The sequence below is a fragment of the Mirounga angustirostris genome, unplaced genomic scaffold (assembly GCF_029215605.1).
Source record: "Mirounga angustirostris isolate CCGP_5_RB_7025 unplaced genomic scaffold, mMirAng1.0.hap1 SCAF_13, whole genome shotgun sequence".
Taxonomy (NCBI): Eukaryota; Metazoa; Chordata; class Mammalia; order Carnivora; family Phocidae; genus Mirounga; species Mirounga angustirostris.
The window spans coordinates 50613852-50630166 of NW_026991721.1; the positions used below are offsets into that span (position 1 = coordinate 50613852).

The 16315-nt window shown below is 47.9% G+C and overlaps 1 protein-coding gene across 10 annotated transcripts in view; it reads left to right on the forward strand.

The window, feature by feature from the left end:
• The window catches only part of TENM4 (teneurin transmembrane protein 4), a 719612-nt gene that overhangs the window by 89864 nt on the left and 613433 nt on the right, over positions 1-16315 (forward strand). The window lies entirely within an intron of this gene.

The following is a 16315-nucleotide window of genomic DNA, read 5'->3' on the forward strand; positions in this document are numbered from 1 at the left end:
GGGAGGAGGTCACCCGCGGTTCCGTGGGAGCCTGGGGCTCTGTGCCCTAGAAAGCTGACTCCTTGTACCCACAACTGCTGATGGTGTTTGGGTTGGGAATTGAGCTAAAAGCAAATGGCTGCTGGCCATCTGGGTCACCCTTTGCCATAAGCCTCTCCTACCCTGGGTGCTCCCTGCTCCTTCAAGCCCTGCTCCCTCCAGCCCTCTGATTGACCCTGGCAGCAGCAGGGCTGGGAAGGAGGGTGAGAAGTTGATGTGTTTAGGAGATATTCAGGAGCAAGACTATCCAGAATTCAGTGCCAGCTGAATTATGTTTTCTTAGGCATCTGCTATGTGACACGGATTTTTTCCTGGAAACTGTATCCATGTTATCTCATTCTATGAAATAGGTACTATTATCTTGATTTTACAGATTAGAAGGCTCAAGTTCAGTTTGGGTTTGAGGGTGTCTTCCAGGTTCTCCTTTGTTCCCATGGCAGATGCATAGGGTTGTCTTCTCTGCAGCTTCAGTCCAGGCTCCATGAACTATTGCTCAGAGCCAGGGGGTGATGGTGTAGGTGACCATGCCATTAACAGAAGAAAGGGATATCCAAGGAGAAACAGGCTTGGTGGTAGGGAAAGTGATTTGTGATTCTGTATGCCTGCCAGTGTCCCTGGCCATTGGGATAAAGACGAGACAAATCAGACAAAAATCTCTGTCCTCCTGGAGCTTGCATTCTAGTAAGGGAAGACAGACAGCAGGCAACATAGGTGAGGAAATTATACCATATGTGATGGGGTGATAAACGACAGAAAAGCAAGGATTGAGGAATGTGGGGATGGCGTGGGGTGGAGGCTGCAAATCAGAATAGGGTGCGACTTGAACAAAGACCTGAAGGGGGTAAGGGAGCAAGTCTTGTGAATACGTGTAGGAAGAATGTTCCAGGCAGGTGGGCCTGTGCCTGGTGCATGGGAAGAAAGGAAGGAGGTGAGTGTGGCAAAAGGAAGGAAGCAAGGAAAGTAGGAAGAAGGAAATGAGGTAAGATGGGGGCAGATCATGTAGGATCTTGTAGGCCAATGTGAAGATCTAATTTTACTCTGAATGAGTTGGGGACCTTTGGAGGGTTCTAAGCAGATGATTGACAGAAGTTTCAATAGGGTCATTTAGGCTGCTGTGTTGGAAACGTGCTGAAAGGGCATGATGGTCATGGGCAAGGGACAAGCATTACAGTATTCCAGCCCACAGGTTCTCCCATGGAGTAGGGTGTCAGCAATAGAGGTGCTGGGTGACAAAGACATGCCCAGTGTCCAGGTGATCCCTAACAGTGGTCAACGTGGAGTTAGCATTTAATTCATGTTAGATGATTAAAGAGAAGAGAAAATCCAGGAGATTAGGGTGCTTTTACTTAGTATGTGCTGGAGAGGCAGCCCCATTCTGAAGGACCTGTGTAGACAGACACATGCTTTCTAATGAGACGCAGGGTTATCTGTGAACTTGTTTTACATTCCTCACTAGCCTGGAAGTTCCCTGAGGGCAGGGACCACATCTGCTCCATCTCTTTAGTCCTAGTGCCCTGGCCAGAGCTTGGCACTCAGTGATACTGGCGGTGTGATTGGGTAGGACATGGGATCTTGATCTCCATGCCATCTGAGTTTCCCTCATCCCTGGGTCTGGCTTCATGGATCCAGACATGAGCCTTGGCATTGTCACAGGCCAGGGCGGACAGAAAATGTGTTCTTTCCTGCTCTTCTGCATAACTGATATGGGTCTGGACCATATTTCCATTTCTATAAAATGAGGGTCCACTCAATCATTCAACAATATTAACAATCCAGAACACATCTCAGAGAAGGCTTTCCTGGCCACTGAAAACAGCTCCCCCAACTCTCTCCTTCTCCAGCTTTATTTATTTATTTTTTTTTGAGAGAGAAAGAGAGAGCAAGAACATGCGCATGAGCCGGGGGTAAGGGGACAGAGGGAGATGGAGAGAGAGAATCTCATGCAGACTCCCTGCTGAGTGGGGAGCCTGATGTGGGGCTCAATCGCAGGACCCTGAGATTGTGATTTGAGCCGAAATCAAGAGTCGGACGTTTAAACCAACTGAGCTACCCAGGCGCCCCTCAAGCTTTATTTTTAAATTCATAATACTTGCCAGTATCTGAAAACATGTTATTTATTAATTTACTTATATATTATCTGTCTTCCCTGCTCGAGTGTAAACCCCACGAAGGCACAGGTTTCTGTCTTATTCACTGCTAAACCCTTGGCACCTGTACTAGTGCCTGGTGCATGGAAGGGGCAAAATTTGTATTTATGCATGAATGAATGAATGAATGCATGCATGAATGAATGAATGAATGAATGAGGGGACTCAGGTCAACAGTCTGTGGAAATGTGGTTTGCAAACCAGAAAGGGTAAAACCAGCGAAAGGGGCTTGGCTATTATTATAAATGTGCCTCACATGCTAGCAGAGCTCTGACTCTTCCCACGGCATTTTTCAAGGCAAACATGAGTGAGAATTTTTTTTCTATTTGGGTTTTCTTCAAAGAATTCTGACAACCTAATTTAAGAGAATTTCCAGGTGCAGAATTCAGTGATGGATCCTCATCTCCTAGCAACCTCACACAGGGGCCACTCACCACGTGAGAGAGGTGACAATTTCAAGTGGGTGTGCTAAGTGTCAGGGATGAGCACAGTGCTGAGGCGGGTGATGAGGAGGGACAGGGAGACTTGGCCGGGCCCGAGAGCGGGATAGACCCGGAGTGGGGGTCAGAGCCCCCGGGCTAGATTTCTCCCTCACTGTGAGCCTGGGAAGACAGACCCTGCCCCTCTAAGCTTCATTTCCTCCATTTAGTGAGGGAGCTGACAAGATCCCTTCCAGCTCTATCCTCCCATGGTTTGCATTTTTAGTTGGACATACTGAAGATAATCAATACTCTGTATTGAGCAAGCCCCTGTTTTAAGCATTTTATATTATTTCATCTAATCTTCACTTGCACCCTGTGAGATGGGGTTGTAATTAGCCCCCCTTTCCAGGTAAGAAAACTGAGGCATATTGAGAAAAGTAATTAAGGTCCCTGTATTAGTCAGCTTCGGCTGACTAACATAACGTAACAAAATGCCATATGGTGGCTTAAACGGCAGAAATTTATTTCTCATAATTCTGGGAATTCTCATAAGCTGGGAAGTCCAAAATCAAGGTGTTGGCCGCTTCAGTTTCTCGTGAGGGTTCTGTTCCTGGCTTGCACATGGCCACCTTCTTGCTGTGTCCTCACATGGCATTTTTTTCTGTGCCAGCAGATGAAGAGAGACATCTCTCTCTCCTCCTCTTTTTATGAGACCTTTAATCCTGACATTCAGGTTCCACTTCATAACTTAATCTAAGTCCAATTACCTCCCAGAGCCCTCATCTCCAAATACCCTCACATTGGGTGTTAGGCCTTTAACATATGAATTTTGGTGGGGAGGCGGGGCACACAAACACCAAGTCCAGAACAGTCAGAGCTAGCAAGTGATGGAACCAGATTCCAACTGCTGTCATTAGCTGACCCCTCCTTCTGGCTCTAAGGCATCTTGCATGATCCCTCTGCTTTGGTGTCAGATGCCAATGAAGGACATTCTGCTGAGTTGGAAGTTTCTGGAGAGACAGTGCTTGCTGTTAGGGTCTAGGGGCCTCCCTGTAATCAGAGACCATTACCATTGCCCACCTTTATATCCTTAGCATGTAACCTTATATCAGAACAGGAGAGATAGTCAATACATATTTCTTACATAAGTGAATGACTCTGTTCAAGACCGATGACTACAGTTGGGTACAAAAAGCTCAAAAAATGGGGGGGGGGGGGCAGCGCACCTGGGTGGCTCAGTTGGTTAAGCGTCTGACTCTTGGTTTTGGCTCAGGTCATGATCTCAGGGTCCTGAGACTGAGCCCCGTGCTCAGGGCGGAGTCTGCTTGAGATTCTCTCCTTCTCCCTCTCTGCCCTTCCCTCCCCACTCATGCATGCACGCGCTCTGTCTCCCTCAAATAAATAAATAAATACAATCTTGGAAAAAATAAAAGCCCAAAAAATGGTTTTGTTCAGGTACCCTGGGAAGGTGGGGGCCCCTTGAGGCCTGGTCAAGGGACATGCAGGGAATAACAATAATTAAACATCTCATATATGGCACATTTTTCCAGCTGCCTTTCACTTGGGTTTACCTCATTTAAGCTTCACACCAACCTGGAGGTAAGTTTCCTTTTTTATGGCCAGGGAAACAGAGGTTGAGAGAAGCACAGGGCCCCAGGAGCTGAGGAGCAGAGAAGAAACTTGCCAAAGGTCACACAGGTGTCTGGAAAGTGTGGCTGTCTTTCCAGGACCCACCTGCAAACAGTGTAATGCCCAAGTGCCGTGACAGTGAGGTCCTCCTTAGGGGAGGCACTGAGACCAGCTCGCATCCCCACATACCTCCTTCAGTGAAGACAAGAACCCTGGCTCTCAAGTCAGTCAGTCAAGCTGGTCCCTTGCATTACCTTTGAGTTTATTGTGAGGAAGAATGCATTAAAGTCAGTGTTACCTCCCCGTCCTCAGATATAGGCATACTAAGAGCTTCTTCAATGGTTGTTCAGAAAATGGACGGGAAGTCATGAGGGTTTGGTACAGGTGGCTCTAACATCTCTCTGTAGGACCAGTGGAGAGGCACCATTGTGATGGGCTGGGGTGAGGCCAGAGAGCTGGAGGCCTGACCTGGAAGGTTCACGTGCATAGCAGGCACACTTTTAACTTGGATAGCACATTTACGGAGGGCGGGCTAGAGTGGAGACTAATGGAGGTTTATGGAGGCCAAAGCGCCCCCCATCCCTTGCTAAAGCCACCTCTGACTTTGGAGAAGAAAGGGCAGTTTCTAAGAAAGAGTCATCCCAAGTGATGAGCAAATTGGTCTGAAAGGGAAGAGACTAAAACCCAGGATGAGGCTTTCAGGGGGCCTGTGTGGGGATGGAGGCCTCCGCAAAGGCTGGTGGCTTGGTGGGAGAGGGCCAGGAAGAAGAATGAGAGAAAACAGACGAGAACAATCATGAGATCAGGGCTCGGGGCCCAGGAGGAAGCAGGGATCACAGGGCTCTTTCACATTTGTTCAACCAGCATCCCATGGTTCCATGGCTGCAAATCACTTTCAGATGCTTTATTTTATGAGCTCTTCAACTTCATCCCTACGGCAGTCAGGGGAAATGGTATTATGTCCATTTTATAGATAGGAAAGTGATGCTGTCCGTGGTTAAGTGGTTTTCCCAAGAAAGTTACCAAGGGACAGGAAGAGAAGGTGATTTTTTAAAATTCCAACACCAGTTCTCTTTTGCCTCTCCCTAATGACCGGAGCTGACTAAGAATTTGGCTTTGGGAACAGGGACAAGCTGTGAGGCAAGCTAGGTGGAAGGAGAAGAGATTACCCAGACTTGGAGGATAACTGCCTGACATATCAAAGCAGTATGTCTCAGACCTGAATCAAATGATGTTTGTTTTCCTCATGCCTAATGATCATCACTATTGGGGAGAGGGTAAAACGTTCTCTGGAGGATTATACAAGTTCGCATAATGGGATAAGCTAGACTGGACCTAGGGGTTTTATTTGGGAATGTCTCCTCTTGGCCTCTATTATATCCTTCAGACTGAAGCTAGGTAGTCAGGACACTTTGGAGGGACAATCTCTTTTTCTATCAATTCCATGGAGTTATAATTAGACTTTTTTTTTTTTTCCCTTGGGGAAGGATCTGAGAGTCTGCATTTTTTTTTTTTTTAAGATTTTGTTTATTTATTTTAGAGGGAGAGAGAGAGTGCAAGAGCAGGGGGAGGGAGAAGCAGGCTTCCCACTGAGCAGGGAGCCCCACACCAGGATCAATCCCAGGATCATAACCTGAGCCGAAGGCAGACACTTAACCAACTGAGCCACCCAGGTGCCCCTGAGAACCTGCATTTTAAGAAGTTCTGAGATGATGCTGATATTGCTGGTTTGTTTTCTTAAGATTTTATTTATTTATTTAGAGAGAGAGCACAGGCAGGAGGAGAGTCAGAGGGAGAGACAGAATCTGGAGCAGACTCCCTGCTGAATGCAGAGCCCAACTCAGGGCTCAGACTCATGACCCTGAGATCGTGACCTGAGCCAAAATCAAGAGTCAAACACTTAACCAAATGAGCCACCCAGGCACCCCATATTGCTGTTTTTTTTTTTTTTTTTTTTTTTAAGATTCTATTTACTTATTTGACAGAGAGATACACAGTGAGAGAGGGAACACAAGCAGGGGGAGAGGGAGAGGGAGAAGCCCGCTTCCCGCCGAGCAGGGAGCCCGATGCGGGGCTCGATCCCAGGACCCCGGGACAACGACCCGAGCAGAAGGCAGACGCCCAACCATCTGAGCCACCCAGGTGCCCCTGTTTTTTTTTTTTAAATGCACTTTGAATAGTAAGGATTTCATTTCTGAGATTCTTGCAGCTCACTAAGGCCATTTGAAAGTCCTAAATTGACCACGCCAAAGTACATTCATACCTGTGTGTGCTGTGGTCCTAAGATCTGGTTGTGTAATTGGAATTACTGATAGGATATAATAATAACATATTATTTAAGCACCTACTGTGGGCAGGGAACTTCCCAACAACATGTGGTTAATTTAGTATTAGTTTTTTCCTTTTATAGATGAAGAAATTGAAAATCTGAGTGTTAAGCTCACCTAAGCTTATATAGCTAAGAAGTGATGAAGCTGAAATTTGAAGTCTTAGTCTTCCCTGCTCTGAAGTGTGTAGTATTCCCATAGATACAAATTAGTAATCTGAAACTACCCAATAATTGAGAGACGAAGACCCTTGATACACTGGACCATGAATTTCTCTTCTTATAGAGACATAGGAGAAATGTGTCTTGAAAATTGTCAGAACCTTTGTGGATGTTATTCTTATCATTAGTAATCAAATAATAATATGAAATTTAATGACACTAATAACATGAAAATATTTGAGAAGGTAAGCATGTAAATCAGTATTTAAACAAAGCACATTTATAATAATGCCATGTAAATACATGGGTAGGGAAACCCCAAAACAACGAAAATCCATTGAGAAAAAAGCCCATGGCATTAGAGAAGAATGAGATAGAGAAAAAAACCATCTGTGTTACTTGGCTTTGCTCCTTCCCCTTTGGGTTCAGAAAATAGAATTGAGACAACACCAAAGGGGGTGGGTAAAGAGTTTGAACAATGAATACACATTACCAGCATCAGCTGGGTATCTTGTTAACATTAACCTGATGCATTGCAAGTGAGCTGCAGTTAGAACAGTAATTACAGTAAATAGAATCCATTTGGAATTCTCAAGCAAATATAAGCAGGGAAGAAAGATGGGCTGAAAAAAATCCATTACCCTTTGGAAGTTATGGAAGCTTCGGATGGCAGCAATTTCTACTGTGAATTGCATCCTACTAAGAAGCGGCAACTTGAATCTATCTCAGCTCTCAAGTGCATTTAGATGGTAAATAAAATGAATTACCCAACCATTCCAGCCAAGTATAGTTTCCTGAAATATTTGTCTTGGTAATTTAGGTAGAAAATTTAGGTAGATTTGGGAAGGTGGCCTGTCTATTCTGTTTCCTGTCTTGCGCTGATGGTTTTTCTTAGAAAAATGAAATATTGCTATTCTGGAAGGGTCAAAAGGAAGGGCCAAGGTGGGATGGGAGAAGGTAGAGAAGGATTCTGATACTCTCAACATGGTCTGCACTTTTGAGTGTTGGTCCAAGATAAGTTTGCTCTTCAAAGACTTCACCATGGCCAGTCTAACTGTGGGTGTCACCTCTGGGTGTCTAACTACAGCCCTGCCCTGCAATCTGTTCCAGAAAGCTCCATAGGTGTAGCAAGCTCAGGTGGGGTAGCAGCATGTGTATGAGTGAGACCTTCTTGCAGGTCCCTGTCCTTCTAGTCCCTGGCATTACCCTAACTCTGTCCCCTTCTGCCCCAGGACCAACCTGCGTGCCCAGGTCAGACTTTCTTTCCTGGAGTCATGACCTGATCTCCCCCAGGCTTTGGGGAGGAGACATGTCTTCTTTGGTCTCAGGTTCATGGAAGCTTCATGCTCTGAGCAGCCTCCATTGCCACTCATGTGAGTAATGGCCGAAAAACTCACAGGCACTCAGTCTGGAAATTTGGAGACTTAGAGTAAGTTTTTACATGTACATTCTTTTGACAAATATTTATTAGGTGCCTACTCTGAGCCAGGCTCTGTCCAAGGTCTGGGAACATTTGTAACACATTTCCTCATTGTGGGCTCTCGGATGCCCCACTGGTAGGAGACTGGCTTAAAATAGGAAGAAAATATTGACAGACAAAAACGATAAACACTAAAAGCAGCACCTCTGAATGCAACTGGGCAGTGTCTGGGATGTCCAGGGTCTCACAGGTGTTCTCTCTGCCACTGAGGGGACACCAGCCCTGGTGGACCCCCGCATTGGCCTGGGACATAGCCCTGCCTCGGGTCTCAAGCCTTCACCCTGAGGACCCCCGACAGCTGACCCTAGACATCTTGTGGATTGGGTGCCAGAACAAGAGCTAGTTAGCACTGGTAACAAGCTCATTCATTTTTCAGAGAGCATGGAGAATAAGGAATCAAAGTGGAGATGGGGGGAACAAAAAGAATGCTCTGGTTTCGACCCACTTTTTTTCTTTAAATTTGGCTCTGCGATGTCTTCAAAACACCTACACATTAGCTTATAGTCCTTTTTTTTTTTTCTTAAATAGGCTCCATGCCTAGTGTGGGACCCCACACAGGGCTTGAACTCATGATCCTGAGATCAAGATCTGAGCTGAGATCAAAAGTCGTACACTTAACCAACTGAGCCATCCTGGTACCCCTGGAGTTCTTTTTTAAAAGGTGAATCAGGGCCATTTTTATTAAGCATCAGCTGAGTTCTGAACACCCTATTTGCTGCTTTATATAGGATTCACGTGCTACTTCTTTAATGCTTACAATCACCCTAATGAAAGAGAAAATGCTGTTATCCCCACTTCACAGGTGGGAAACAGAAACTCTAAGCGTTAAAGCTCAGGCTCTAGTCAGCGGACCTGGGGGTGAGACCCAGCTCTAACATTTCCCATTTGTGAAACCTTAGGCTGGGTCACTTCACTTCCCAGAGCCCTTGTGTTTTTCAGGTGTAGAATAGGATGATTCCAAACACCTGCTTCATAAGGTCTAAGAAAGATAGATTAACTAGAGGGCATATAATGCCCGTAGTGCAATGTAGGCACAAAGCAAGGGCTAAGTAAATACCATTTCTTTCTTTCTCCATGGACCAGTAGGAAGAAGCACCCCATTCCAATCCCATGTCCCCAGGCCACTCAGGCTAGGGGTTGGCCACAGTCATGCTGGAGGTAAGCTGGGAGTGGGGAGGCCTCAGGAGTTCACCTGTCTCCAGCCCCTATCAAGTGGGGTCACCTTGAGGCAGGGCCACCAAACCTTGGCACAGTGTAGATGAAACAGTTGGAATCATAGGCCTGGTTCAGGCCAAGCACAGGAAGTGAAGTATCGCATTCAGGCCAAGCTACAGGCTCCAGGGAATGGGCAGGGGGAAGGGACACATTTGAACATCACTGGGGTGAAAGTAACTAGACAAGTTGGAGTCCAGATGACCCCAGCATGGCATCCTGGCCCTGGACCCAAGGCCTAGAGTGGTGCTTCTCAGCCTTGGTTGTTCTTTGGAATCACCCGAGGACCTCTGACAAATACAGAACAGTGCCTGGGTCCCATCCTTGAGGACTTTGAGTTAATTGGACCAGAGCATAGCGCGGGCACTGGAATTTTATAATTTTTTTTTTTTTTTTTTTTTTTGGCGAGAGAGAGAATGAGAGAGAGCACGAGACGGAGGAGGGTCAGAGGGAGAAGCAGACTCCCTGCTGAGCAGGGAGCCCGATGTGGGACTCGATCCCGGGACTCCAGGATCATGACCTGAGCCAAAGGCAGTCGCTTAACCAACTGAGCCACCCAGGCACCCGGGCACTGGAATTTTAAAGAGTCTCCAGATGATTCTTGTGTGTAGCCAGGGCTGGCTGCTCCTCGGACTTTCAGTTCCTAGTCAGACAAAAGATGGCTAGAGGCCCCCAAGCTCTTTATTTCCAAGTGGAGTGTTCCTCTGGTCCCCCCACATACCCACCCAGCTCCCTCCCTCCCTCTCCACCATCTCCGCCCCTTGACCACTTGAACCCGGCTCCCAGGTCTTACAGGACCCCATGGCCTTTGCCCTACTTCCCCAGAGCCCTCCTCTCTCCACGCCCCATCAAAGTCACACCTTGCTTCAACAGTCACAGGCTGGCTTCCTGGGAAAGTGTCTCGTCATCCCAGCCCAAGATGACCTTTGTCACCTCTGCATTCTGGAGGTACCTAGCTTGGACAGCTCCCGTGGTACTTAGGTCAGACGACCTTATATGTTGTAATGGAGAGCTGTCGCAGCCTGGGGGCTCAGTTTCCACGTCTGTGATGGGAGTAAGACCTTCTGCTGCACGGCTTTGTTGTGAGACTTGGAGGATGGGAACAGCATTTACACGCACCCCTCTGCATTTCTCTGCACCAGAGCCACCTCTTGCCGGGGGATTACTGTATCCACCATAAAGATGAAGAAATGGACGTTTAGGGGCATACCTCTGTGGCAAGCCACCCAGAGCTCTCTGGACTCTAAATCCCAGGTTCCTTCCACTTTACCATGCTGCCCAAAAGGAAAGCTTCTAGAAAATATACAATAAAGGGCTTTATGTTAATATTGCAGATGAACTCATTTCATTAGAAGTTTTACTTTCCAAGGACAGACATTCCATTTTCACCATCCTCCACACATCAGGGCTCACTATATAAAAATAGCTCTTGGGTGGGATCAGGAAGGCCCCAATTCATGTGTTTCCTGAATGTCGGAGGCTCACTTAAACCAGGCCTGGACCAGGCACTGGGACCCAGAGACAGTCCAACATCTACCCTGTAACCCTACTTTCTGGTGGAAGAGACCAACTTTTCAACATAGAGGTGTTGTATACATACGTCCTGGTTTCAAGTTCCAGCTCCGTCATGTATTACATGTGCCATTTTCTCTTGGCTAGCGGCTTCATCTCTCTGGGCTTTCGTTTCTTCATCTGTAAAATGGGGATAATAATACCTTCCTGGCAGGCTGTGGTAAAGTGAAGTGAGTCAATCCCTGTGTCCACATAGAACAGGCCCGCCACATGAGCCGCAGTGTGAACCTGGGGTTCCCCGGAGCCCAGGGGAGGGACAACAGACCCTGCCCAGGTGCATTAGTTTTCTACCGCTGTTGCAACATGTCACCACATACTGAGTGGCTTAAAACAACAAACATTTATTATGTAACAGTTCTGGAGGTCAGAAATCCAGAATCAGCCTCATTGGACTAAAGTCGTGGTGTCCATAGGGCTGGTTCCTTCTGGAGGCTCTGAAGAGAGACTCCATTTCCTCACCTTTGTTGTCTCCTAGAGGCACATGCATTCCTGGGCTTGGCCTCGTCCTTGTATCACTCCATATTGCCTTGTATCCTCTTCATATTTCTTCGCACTAACTCTAATCCTTCTGCCTTCCTCTTATAAAGACCTTTGTGATTATACTGGGAACCTCTGTAGAATCCGGGATAAGCTCCCCATCTCAAGATCCTTAGCTTATTCACATCTGTGAAGTCCCTTTTGCGTGTAAGGTAACATACTCTTAGGTTCGGGGAATTAGGACACGGGCATTTAAGGGGGCATCATTCAGGCCACTGTAGCAGGGGACAGAGAACAAACCCTTCCCAGGGAGGGAGTTCGGGGATGACTCCCTGAGGAGGCACATTTCAGCTGGTTCTTGAAGAATGAGTAGGAATTTGCCAGACTGACTTGCAGGAAAGGGCATTCCAGATAGAGGAAAGGTCTCCAGCAAAGGCACCAAGGCATGGAAAGAAAGCCTACGATGTTTAGGGAGAGGTGAGAAGTTCATGGTGGCAGGAACGTGGGTGTGAGGGAGGGAACAATGGGCGGGCAGCCCTTTTATGCTGTGACCCTAGAAGCAACATGTGTGGTATGACGGCAGCTGCTGGAGTCCTCCCTGCAACGTGACATCCTGTCCAGGGAATCCTGACATTCCCCTCTAGCCCAGACCAGCCAGCCTCAAGGGTATCATGTTCCAGCCGGTGGCGTGTGTGTCTAGCCTCGAGGACTTGGTGGCCCCCGGGGCTGTCACATTTCTCTCCATTTCATTGCCTTTCCCTCCAGTCCCCGAGCCCTCCCAGAATAGCCCCCCAAACTCTCCCTGACCCCACTTCCCCTGGCTCCTGAGCCACAGAGCAGAGGATCACCTCCCATGAGGGAGGACGAGACCCAGTGCCCATTTATTGGAAGCCATGTCCCTTCTCAATACCTTCTGAGGAGGTGGACCAGCAAAGCGACATTCCCACAGAAATAATTTTTCGATTTCTCATAATAGGGCATAAAAGTTGGCCCAGGGAAATTGATTCCATTTGGAGCTTCCTTTGTAGGACACTTCATCTTCCATAGCGGCCTCTGTATTTCAGCAATTTCTGAAGCCTGAGGAAGTCTCCTTTCATGTTTTTTCGCCCCCCCGGCAGAAGGCTTTTGTAGCTCAGCTGAATGTCTCTGCTGACCTGTCACTTCCTCAGGCCCTGGGACTGGGGGTGGGAGGTGCCTCGAAGCCCCCACCCAACCCCAAGGAGCAGCTTGCCAGCTTCCCCTCCACGTCCACTCTGGCCCCCGGCCCGAGGGGGATTTATTCTCCTTCTTTGCTCTGTGTTCTCCATCCCCTGTCCCCTCCTTCCTTTTCTCTTCCACCTTTCTTTTTGGGTATTGACTTCCTTCCATTTTGTCCCTTTCTTGCTCTTTCATTTCTTCCCCCACCTGCCCCCATTCCCTGGGGTTATAGCCTTCACTCCACGACCACGTGACCTGGTAGTTTACTCAGTGTCTCTGGATCTCAGCTGCTTCATCTGTCAAATAATAATGTGCGTTTCACGGCGGTGTGAGAAGGGTTCCACAGTCAGGTATTCAGTAGACCCCAGGGACAGAGAGCGATGTGGAGTAGAAGACAGCAGGTGCTAGGCCCCTCCAGGGCAATGCTTTGACGGAGATAGAGCAGGTGTCCTAGCCTGATCTGTAGATGAGGGAACCGAGGCTCAGAGAATGCGGGTGGATTTGTCCCATGTTACCCAGCTAGTGAGTGGGCACTTGCACCACATTGACCCTTGTGTGCTTTTCTCTGTTGGATCATGGACTGGGGTGGCAAGGACGGCCCCATCTGTCTCTCTCCTACTTGGCCTCCTGCCTCTCCCCGATCTTGGCATTGAAATCTGGGGAAAACCAGATTATCCTGGGTCTTCCCAGCACTCTGAGCTCCAACTGTTACTGTGTTGTGTGTGAGATTTGACAAGGGGTTGCAAACTGGTCTCTATAGTCTCCCACTTCAAGGCTCAGCCTGGGGGCCCGTGGCCCCAAAATGAACTGAGTCCATCACAGAGTAAACATGACTTCTGTGCTAGCCTTGAATCAACAGCCCATTTGAATGCTCTGAGTAGGCAGATGTTATTCTCAGCTGGATGGTATTATTCTCCTGGAGTCGAGGAAACGGGGGCTCAGTTAAGCCACTTGCCCCAAGTTCAGCTGGGACAAGAAGCCAGCTCTGACCAAAGACTTCAGACCTTTTGGTTTCAGGGATGTCAAGCAACTGGTTCAAGGTCATCCAGCAAATTTAGAGTTCATGTCTTCATAGATCCCATTCCTGAACCTCTTTCATTCCATACTCCACTTATGATAGCTTGGGCTACTTTTGTGAGACCCTGAAGCCCCGAGCCAGGGCCAAGAGAAAGATAGTTACAGTTAGCTTCAAGTCCACTTTCCATCTGCCAGAGCAGCCAAATCTCCCTGTCGTTCATTTCCTGATGTGGGGATTGGGGCGGGGGCCGAGGTGACTTGTTGGCGATGCCGTGGCAGTAACTGCTGCGTCCACAGTCTGGGTGGTAGTCAGGGGCTAGCCCGCTCCAGGGAAGTGAGGGTCCTCTGCTGCCTCTCAGTCCCGGCACTGACCAGGAATTGAACCCACGCTGACGGCAGCTGCTTTCCACAAATAATTCCCAAGGGAGAAGGAAGTGAAAAATTTCCCCAGAAGAATCTGGAATCTCAAATGGAGCAGCACTTACTGCTGTCTGTGGGTGAGGATAAGCAAAACTCCCTGGTTCTCATCATGGCCAGAAAGTCCTGGGACAGATCAATTGATTCAGTCATTCATTCGGCAAACAATTTTAAGCATCTGTGCTGTAGCCAGCCCTCTTCTAGGCTGTGGGGAGGCAGCAGTAAACAAGATAACACTGTCCCCACACTCTCAGCACTCACATTCTAGTGGAAGAGACAGATGAGAAACAGATTGTCACAATAGCTGTCCAAGTACCAGCTTTTCTTTCCTCTGAGAATCGGTGGATAGTTACGCAGCCTGAAAAGCAGTGAGATTCAGGGAGTAGACAACAGAGCTTGTATTCTGAGGACATCCCTGGCCCTGAGTCAGGATAACCCTGGTCTAAGCTGTGAGAAGCCAGCAAAGGTCAGTTTTTCCCCGGTCTCAGGTCTCGGTGGGCAGAGTGAGGATAGCAGTACCTACTTGGTGCTGTCCTGCTCACGGTCATGGATTGCAAGGAACAGAGACCGCTTAAGCTGACTCAGGGCAAAAGTGTCTTGTGATAAGGTAGCAGGGATCTTTGGGAGGCCAAAGGCAATAACCCAAATGCAGCAGAGACTCACAGAAACTCAAAATGGAATGTTGCCAATAGAAAGGCATCCATGTGGTCTCTCCTTATTGGCCCTACTTTTCTCTGCATTTCTATTCTGTTTTCCTCTCTGGCCACCCATTTCCCTTGCTCTTTCATAGACTGTTGTCCCACAAAGCTTTGACTGGGAAAGTCCTAGTCCTGTCCTGGCCATACTGGCCTTCTCCACCCTGACAACTCTTAGTAACTCCTTTTGGCTTTTCTACCCTCTGCTAGTTACCCAGGCTCTGTTCCCCAGATCCACTTCCCAAACCTCCAAGGAGGAGACAAACTGCAGGTTACTGGACAGCCAGTGATTGGGCCCGCGTAGGGCAGGTGCCCAGCACTGGTCCAGTCAGCTGTGATCATGATGGGACTTGGTCATGTGATATCAAACATGGCTGCTAGAGGTCACCTGGTACAAAACATGGCCGGCTGCAGGTGGGACAGTTCCTCTTAGAAGGTAGCAGTGGTGTGTGCAGTCACCATAAAACATCTGGTACACATCTGCTCCTTCGGGGCTGCCCTGACCAATTAAATGAAGCTTATGCCTAGCATGCTGACTCTGTACACTGCAAGGCCTTATTGAATGAATATTGTTTGTAGAGGCCTTTGGTAAATTGTAAGGTGCTACCCAGATGTGAGGCGTGAGGATCACTATAGGTTACTGATGGAACTTAAATTTTTGCAAAGGCTAGCTTGGCTGGCTTTAGGCCAGTTGCTTTAATCGGGGAACGATTAGCTTGGTAACCTCCTTGTTCCCTCAGCTATTGCGTTTCCCTGGAACCTGGGGAGACTGTGCCTTGAATGTGGATTTCTCAAAGTGGCTCCATGCTGTGTCCCTCTGTGGGGCTAGGGCTCAGCCTTGGAAATTACAGTCTGTCTCATCCTGCTGGGCACGACTAAGTAAGTGCCACCTCACGTACTGGCCAATCCCAGCAGCTGGGGGCCTCCCGGGCAGCGGTCCAGCAGGAATGACAGACAGCTCTCAGACCGCTTTTGCCTTCCAGTGGTTCTAGAGGGAAGAAGGGTGGAGAGAAATGGAAATATGTTGCATCTCTATTGGGCCTGGATTTCTACATTCCTTACTTACTGTATCTTCATCGCAATATTATCAAGGGGGCATTATAATCCCCATTTTACAGATGGAAGTAATGAGGCTTAGAGAGATTAAGTAATTTGCTCAAAATGGTAGAAATCAAGTGGGACCCCAACCCAGCCTCTCTGGGCTCCTCAGTGCATTGCAGTAATAGCTTACAAGCATTCAACCAGCCAATTCTTTCTGAGCACATACTGTGTGCTGAATATTGCCTGATGTGTTATGCTTTTAAAATCTGTTTTCCGCTTATCATCCAATACCCAGGGAAGTGAATATACAGGGTGGCTCTTGTTATCCCTGTTTAACAGATCAGAAGCTAGAGGCCTAGAGGAGGATAGGGATTTCCTCAAGGTAGCCTAGCTAGTTAGTGGCAGAGCAGGGTGAGGAACTAGATCCCATGACTACATGTGTGGAGCTCTGTGGACCAAACCAGTCTTCCTTCTCGCCTCTC